The sequence below is a fragment of the Mycteria americana genome, chromosome 1, assembly GCF_035582795.1.
Source record: "Mycteria americana isolate JAX WOST 10 ecotype Jacksonville Zoo and Gardens chromosome 1, USCA_MyAme_1.0, whole genome shotgun sequence".
Classification (NCBI taxonomy): Eukaryota; Metazoa; Chordata; class Aves; order Ciconiiformes; family Ciconiidae; genus Mycteria; species Mycteria americana.
Genome location: NC_134365.1, coordinates 137564711 through 137572441, shown reverse-complemented (window position 1 = coordinate 137572441; position 7731 = coordinate 137564711).

Here is a 7731-nt window from a genome sequence, read left to right as displayed (position 1 = left end):
CTGAGTACAGTATTAATTCATAGTATAAAAGACATCAAGAGTTTACTGGGGCGTGTTGGTGGCCCCATCTGAAATGAGCAGTATCTTGCACCACATCAATGTGAAAGCAGTAACGTGAATAAATGTGAGCTGGAATATGTTTACAGTTTTCAAATGTGTGAGCTTTTGCCATGTTGTGGAGGAGACAGCAGGGCATTTTCCAAGCATTACTATTTTGCTCTTCCTGTCTTCAAGGTGTGAGATAGTGAATGTTCCATCACCTAAGGGGTACCACAAAATTTTAGTTGGGTTTGGCTAAGGGCAGGCAATTAACAGAAAATGAAGCACAGCTATTTTTCATGCAGTAGTGCTTTGTAAAACACCCCAGTTTTTCAGTAAAAGCTATCAGCAATGCAAGGTCTGATCTCCAACCCACAGGTTTTTCCTTCTATCTTCACAGAAATCTGTGGAGACAGAGTGCCAAAACTGGCTAACAGATTGGGGAATCAGGTCTTCTGTAATGTTCACTCCAGAGCAGTTCCTGTGCCAGGTACCAGCTATGCTGGAAACCGGAGCACATTGTCCTGCAGATAACAAACTCTTGAAGTGCATGGGCTAAAGGATAGGCAATGAAGCTGCACACCTGGTAAAGCAAGCTGCTGCAAAATGAGGCCATAAACTAATCACTGCAGCTGAATATTGAGTTTTTAATGGCCCTCAGCCTCTTTGATGATGATCCTTTTCCTTACCACGGCAAAAGAAAAACGAAAGCTCGCAAAACTTTGTGTTGGTCTTGCTCTGTGAATGTAGAAAAAGTCATGTGTGCAGTGTAAAAACACTCAGCCCTGCGTCTGCGGCTGCCCAGGGATGCTGGTGGGAGCTGCTGTCTCCAGGGACTGCAAAAGGGCTGCGATGCCAAAGGCAGAGCTCTGAAAACTTTAACTGATTTTGCCTTTGAGCGCGGTGCCCTCTGGGTGAGGTTCAACGCGCAGGTATGTGAGCTCAGGATGTGGCCACAACACTGTGCTGATGCGCTGCCAAGGGCAGTCCTGCCCTGTCCCCCCCATCCCTGGCCACCGCCGCCCGTGTCACCCCCTCCTGCAGGCGTGAGTGCCCCCACACCCTGACCAGCCTGAAAACCGGTGTGGTGGGTTATTTTACAGCTGAGTGAATTCCCTTGCTTAGCTGACTGTGTAGCTATGGTGTTCACTTCAATTTACTGAGCTATCTGAGGTCCTCATTTACTAAAATTTTCAGCAGGATGGTGCTTTCCCTGAGCTTTAACACGAAGCCACATGCACTACCAGAAGCCCAGTCTGCGATCATTTCAGAGAGTTTGGTCGAGTTTCAAGCTGTTTATGACATTTCAAAATGAGAAAAATTTATCTGGCCCGAGATATTTTTACTAAATATCTTCTTCAGCCTTGTAAGAATTTAATCAAAGGCAAGCAGGAATTACAGACTTCAACAGCAGCCACACCATCTGTGCTACGTGATGCATCCTCTTCAGTAACGAACAACAGATTACTGTTGCTCTACAAGAGGCTCCAATAGATTCTGAATATGTGTTTCTGAGGGAAAGGGGAAAGCACAGCTATGATGTAAGAAAATCATAAGTATGGGGGAAAGAGCCTTGCTATATCTCCCTCAGGGCTAAGCTGAATACAGACCCTGACTCCCTGAGAAAGATGTGTTTTGAACACAAGAGAGTTATGAAGATATGGCACCGTGGAATTAAATAAGTGCTATTGATTTTACCCTTTTCTTCCTAACAGAACTAGCGGCTCATCCAAGGACAGGAAAGATGGTTTTGGCTCTGATCTGGAAAGTGCTTTACAGAAATGCAGCTGCAGGTGTCCACATGTGTCCCAGCCTCACCATTGCTTAATTTGCTCAGTATTCCTTTTCTCTTTGTTTTCGGAGCTGAGAGGCAAAAATTTACAGGGTGTTCCATGCAAAATGTAATCCTTTCATCAGAATCTAAGATACCTACAACTTCTTTTAATTTTTAGCAACTCAGACTAAGCCTTTTCAGATGAGATGTAAATTTTCATTAACATTCTTCATTTCATTCAGATTCCCACCCCCGCATTTAATATCTTTAAGACAATTAGGTGGTTCTGTTAAAAAAAAAAAAAAAGGCATTTAAAAAAGGTTCCTTGCAAAAAGTATTTTGTAATGTATTTCACAAACTTGCACTCATTTTTTAATACCATAAAAAGAGCAAATCTGAGGTTGGAAGTGTTTCTATTTCATCTATTAAAATAATGAAAAAATTCAATGCAGCAGTTGAGGTCAGGGAAGGAAGATTTGAGAAAGTTTTCTGAAACATCCCAGCATGTAACTCAAATATTTGTAGCTGTAATTGTTTTTTTGTTTCTCGCTCCTTGTGTCATTACCTTGGTTTGAAAAACACCATGTACTTTACACTGCTGCAGCAGCCTAATCCCTTATCTAGAGCTATCTCGGTGTTTGCTGGCACACCCGCAGCGCTGATTCTTTCAACCTGGAGCATTGTTTGCAGCGTTTCGTGTGTTTGATAAATTTTCAAAGTGCCCAAGATAAAACCCCTGCCCTGGCAGGCGACTCCGGAGCCGCACGCTCAGGTACTGCTTGTTCCTGGGAAGCTTTGCGGTCCTGGCTGGGGAGGGGCCCTGGCTGTGACCCTGGGGTGGCTCTGCACCCCGATTCTTGGCTCGGCTCTCTCCGCCAGCACCGGGAGTGTTGCGGTGGCGTCTCAGACGACGTTGCTTGGGAAACATTGTGTTTCAGGGCTCTGAAAGACAGCACCCCTGAAACGCCTGGCTCCTGGGAGTCTGAGGAATTTTGCAGTTGTGGTCCACACAGACCTCCCCCAAAACTGGAAACACGTGAAATTCCCCTTGAACCAGATGGCCCTTTGGGTTCGGTCTGCTCTGTCCCGTCCGACACGTGGCAGTTGTGTCACATTCAACCAGCTGCAGGGTGGGGGGAACATGGTCTCTGGGTCAGGGTGCGGTATGTTACACACCGGGGGAGTATTGCTGTCTACTACAGTGCAGCTATGCTTTCGTCCCAGGCCAGAAGTACTACAGGTCAGAGGGTTATTAAAAATACGTAGCTGCCGTTAGATGCATTGGTGTGGCATACGAAACTAATATTTAACAGGGACATATTGAGTTATATCCATGCTTTCTCAGGAGAAATTAAATAGGATGAAACATTGTTCTTCATTAGGAATTTGAATTTTCTCAGATTCCTGAATTCCCTTTGCTGCCATTGAACGTGGCGGGAGATGAAGATGCTGAGTAAATCGCAGCTTTCAGCTGTTCTTGCTTTAGTTTAGGATTACTCGGTGCAGTTTGGCTCTCAAATGATTTCTTGTAAGTTTGGAAAATCACTGCAAAGAATCAAAAACTATAGAAATGTTCTAATATTGACACCGGGTAAAGGATTCAGAGTTCTTCAGCTCTGCCTACAAGGGGCATTTATGTTGCGGTGTTTCCAAATATTGCCTTTTAGGAAATGTTTAAATACAAAAAAGCAAAGGTGTGTGATTCTGTTGCATGGCAACAATAGTTGTAAGCAAGAAAAAATGTCACACGGTGCAAAGGAAGGGTTGTGTTGTTGAACACAAATATTTATTTATAGAAATATCTGTTGAACACAAATATTTATTTTATTGGAAAAAAACCCACCAAATAATATATAACATAATGAATTTTTCTTTGTTTTAAACAAGCAACAAAAAAAATAATTTGAAGAGCCTCTATTTACCTAACAAGAAAACAGGAAATCTGTTATTGATATGTGTAATCCTGATTCTCCCAATTACCTTGATTTATATGGAATGAATGTTATAGTTAAAAACCAGAAAGATTACAGTTTTGTGCATGCTTTGGCAGAAATAATATACCTTCTTGCTCATTTTTCTGACAAAATACTTTTTTTTTTAACAACAGAAAACCATCTGTGTTTATTCAGTTGGGAAAAAAAAATGTCTTTCAGCCTTCTTTAAAGGCAAGAAGTTCAGTGCTGCTCATCTGAGGAGTAAGCAATCCCCTGAATGTTAGCTGTGTGGCTCAGTGTTAGTGCTAGACACCACGATGATAACGGGATAGCTTATCCTCTCCATCCTGGGAAAACACAGCAGGCGATGGGCCTGTACCATTCACAATAAATCATTAGAGATCTCTTATATTGCCCTTCCCAAGAAGAAGAAGGCAGCAGTTCAAGGAAGCAAGGAAATAGTTAGATGGCATTATTAAAAACTGAAAGTTTTCTGCACCTTTACTGAAATATTTGTACTATCCTTTCTTCTTTTGAAATTTTTTTTTCATTTTTACGACACCATCTTTACACACGTTACTATCTTTCAAGCCTGAAAAACATGCCTGTAAAGAGATAGCTGATTTGGGTCTTCTGTAAATTGATACTTATTTGGGAACGGAAAAGTTGTCGTTGGGCTGTGAAATGTGTTTTAGCTTGGGTAGCTACAGACACCCCTCCCCAGAGAGCTCAGCCAGCCTGCAGCTGGGTCTCCACGGCGGGAGGTGAGCTGGACCAGCTGCTCTTGCGGCAGCCCTCCCTGGCGCACAGCGCTTCCTGCACCTGGGCCGCACAGCTCACGTGCACAGAGCGCAGCCGGGCTGCTCCCCCAAAGCCAGCAGCCCCGTGCCAGCTGCGTGCCCGCACATCTCTTCTGGGAGGATCACCTTGTGCCCAGCCCCTCTCTCTTCCCAAAAGAGCTGGCAGGGTTTTGCCCCTACTCATCCTGCCTGCAGCTGGGGCTGTAAGTGGCTAGGTGAGAGGAGTGCTGGGATATGCGGGAGGTGGGCACAGCATCCTGCCGGACCCCCGGAAGGAGAGGGGCTACTCGTCTCCAAATCACGCTTTAGGCGCTCCAAGTGCAGCTAACTTGGGTCCAACTTACAGATCTCCTATAACTTATTTCTCCTCTGTAATAGTTTCCTTGGGAAGCCCAAAGTTTAATTGCACAGGCCACCTTGGAGGCTCAGCACCCTGAAATTGGTGGAGTGGGATTCGGATTCACACTTAACCCATGAGTCCTCACCCAGGTAGGGCGTCTGGGTAGGTCATACCACGAAAGGGATGAAAGAGTCCTCCATTGGCAAGTCCATCACTGCGAGGTGAACGGACAAGTATTTATGTGTCTGCCTTGCACTTCATGACAATTGATCACTGCAACTGTAAAATCTTTTAAGAACAGAGACTGAATAGCACTCTGCTCAATGCTAAGATTATCAGTGAAGACTGTATCTAATTTTATATTAAAATCACATCCAAAACTCATTTTAAAAGTGCTTAATTGCTTGTTTATGGAATTAGCTACTTCAAATGATTTCTGTGATTAGTTTCACTATTTTACCATAAGTGGATATGAATTAAAGAGAATTGATCACAGAATTCTTTTGAAATAAAGGATTTAATCTATCTTAATGTAAATTAATTACACTTAATGGTAAAATGCCTGCCTTATGCTAAACATCTCTTTGTAAGAGCTGCTTTGTGTTTTCAAGGCAAGTCAGTCCCTTAGGTCCATCCAGTATGTTGCTTTGAAGTGGATGGGCCTGGGCTTTGTGTCAGCACTTCCAGCTCCGGAGTCAGACAGCGCATTATTGCTGTTCACACCTCCATCTCCCAGCAGCTGCTTTTTAGCAGGAGGTGGGTTTGACACCAGTCTCTGCACCGTGAGGCGGAGAACGACGATTATAACTCCTGCCCATCGAACAAGTTTTCTTGTCCAAAGGGTTGAAGGAATTTTGCCAAAAAAAAAAAAGTGATGTTTCTATCTGTGTTTTACGACTGGCCTAAAACCAAGCCAAAGCAGGTAGAAATGGATGGCCTACTGGCCCTGGAGGTCAGCAACACAGTTGAGCGTAGTCCCCGGGGGTGGAGTGCCTCTCTCCTACCTGTTGCCCTGAGAAATCAGGCACCCATCCTCAGCGAGCTGCCATCTTCTCTCCACCGTCCATGGAGATGGACAGACACATCCAGTGCACATCAGACCTCCTGTTTCGGACACCTCCCCTTGCATGAGACGCAGCGCCCCATCTCTCATCACCCAGACCAACTCTAGATGACCAGCATAGGCTAGATGCCTAACCTGATGTCTATACAGCCAAGTCCCACCACACCTCTCCTGGGTCTCAGCCCAGGGCCCCTCACTGGCCTGCCCTGCCTCCACGCTGGCCAGCAGAAGGGCACGCATGATGCCCCATTCTTCCGTTCTTACTAACTGCTGCCTGCAGCCCTTTCACCACCATCTGATGCCACATTAGGCAGGCTGTTAAGATGGTTTAACCATGAGAAAGGGGCTTTTACTCCTCATAAGTCACCTTAATGAGGCACATAGGAGACCTCTTCAGATAGTGGTTCGGGCGTTTGCTCATTTGACTGGCCCTCTGGGGTTGTCTATCTCCCTGCTGGCATGATAGAGGGAACCTGCTGTGAATGCACTGCTAATGGCCACAGTCATCCTTTGGGATGACTAGACATCTCACTCAGGCTTTTTTAGACCACAAGTCTAACAGAGCAGTGGCCTGCCTCCCCTGTGCCATGTGGTTACTCATGTAGCAGACTGAATAGCAGGAAAACTCAGAAGAAAAATGTCTTATTGCCATAGTCTCATTCAGGAGAAGATAATAGCAAATCCAGAAAATTCTCAGGCCAATCTCATGCCTACAGTGCTTACACTTTTGCTATCTATACTAGAGGTTGAAGGTGAAGAGCAAGAGCAATGGCTAGTCATGGCCTTTGGTCCGACACACTAATATTATATCTGCCATGAAAAGGGCAACCTGTAGGAACAACAAAATTTATTGATGTCCAGAAGGAAATGTGGTGCTCTTTGGGAAAGTTGGGTGTGTTTCTTCCTGTAAGTGTTGTGCTGCATTTCAGGGGAGAGGTAAGCTGTGCTGTACAATCTGAGGGATTGAGTCTAGGTTGAAAAAAACTCTCATTTTACAGCTGTAAACGACTTCCCTCACTCAGTGGTTAGGAGTCTCCAAGAGGAACCCATCTCATTTCCAAGAAGCAGAGCACTATGAATGGTAGGTTAGCACTGAACTCCAGAAGGACATTTCCAGTTCAGTTGGTTGCTCCTGGAGGAATAACCATTGTGTGCTTCTAATTGTCGTGAATGTGCGTTCGGGACCAGTTGCTGGCAGTCTAGAACAAGCCACGAATCGATTCAGGATGGCGATCCATTACCATGACATGCACTTAAAAAATACCTTAAAGACACCACACAGTATTTGCTTTTTATAAAAACTATGGCAGAGAGAAGCAGTTACATATCATAGGCTGGCTTTACGAGCAGTGCACTCTGAAGACAGCTGAAGACACAACCCACTTCATATCAGTTTCCAAGTGCATGTATGCAAAAGCTTAGTTATGAACTACAAGACTGTACGTATTTCATAAAGCTTGTGTAAATTTAATATCTCCTATGAATATTACTTATTGCTTTGTAAAGTAATGTATGTATGCATTCAGCCATCTGTATAGAATGCAAATGTCTTGAATTGCTGCGTACAGAGGCAATGCAGTTTATTTTACTTGAAACATGCTTTGCTTTCTCTTTTCCAGAGGCTGTGTAATCTGGTATGAAAACCACTGAAAAGTAATTTCCTTATCAAATGAAAATTTGCATAAATGTTAATGCTTCAGCTCCCTTGAAATAATATTTAGAAGGAAATTTAGAAGAAAAAAGTAAAAAAGTGAAAGCATGTCTTCTCATTTGGAGTTTTT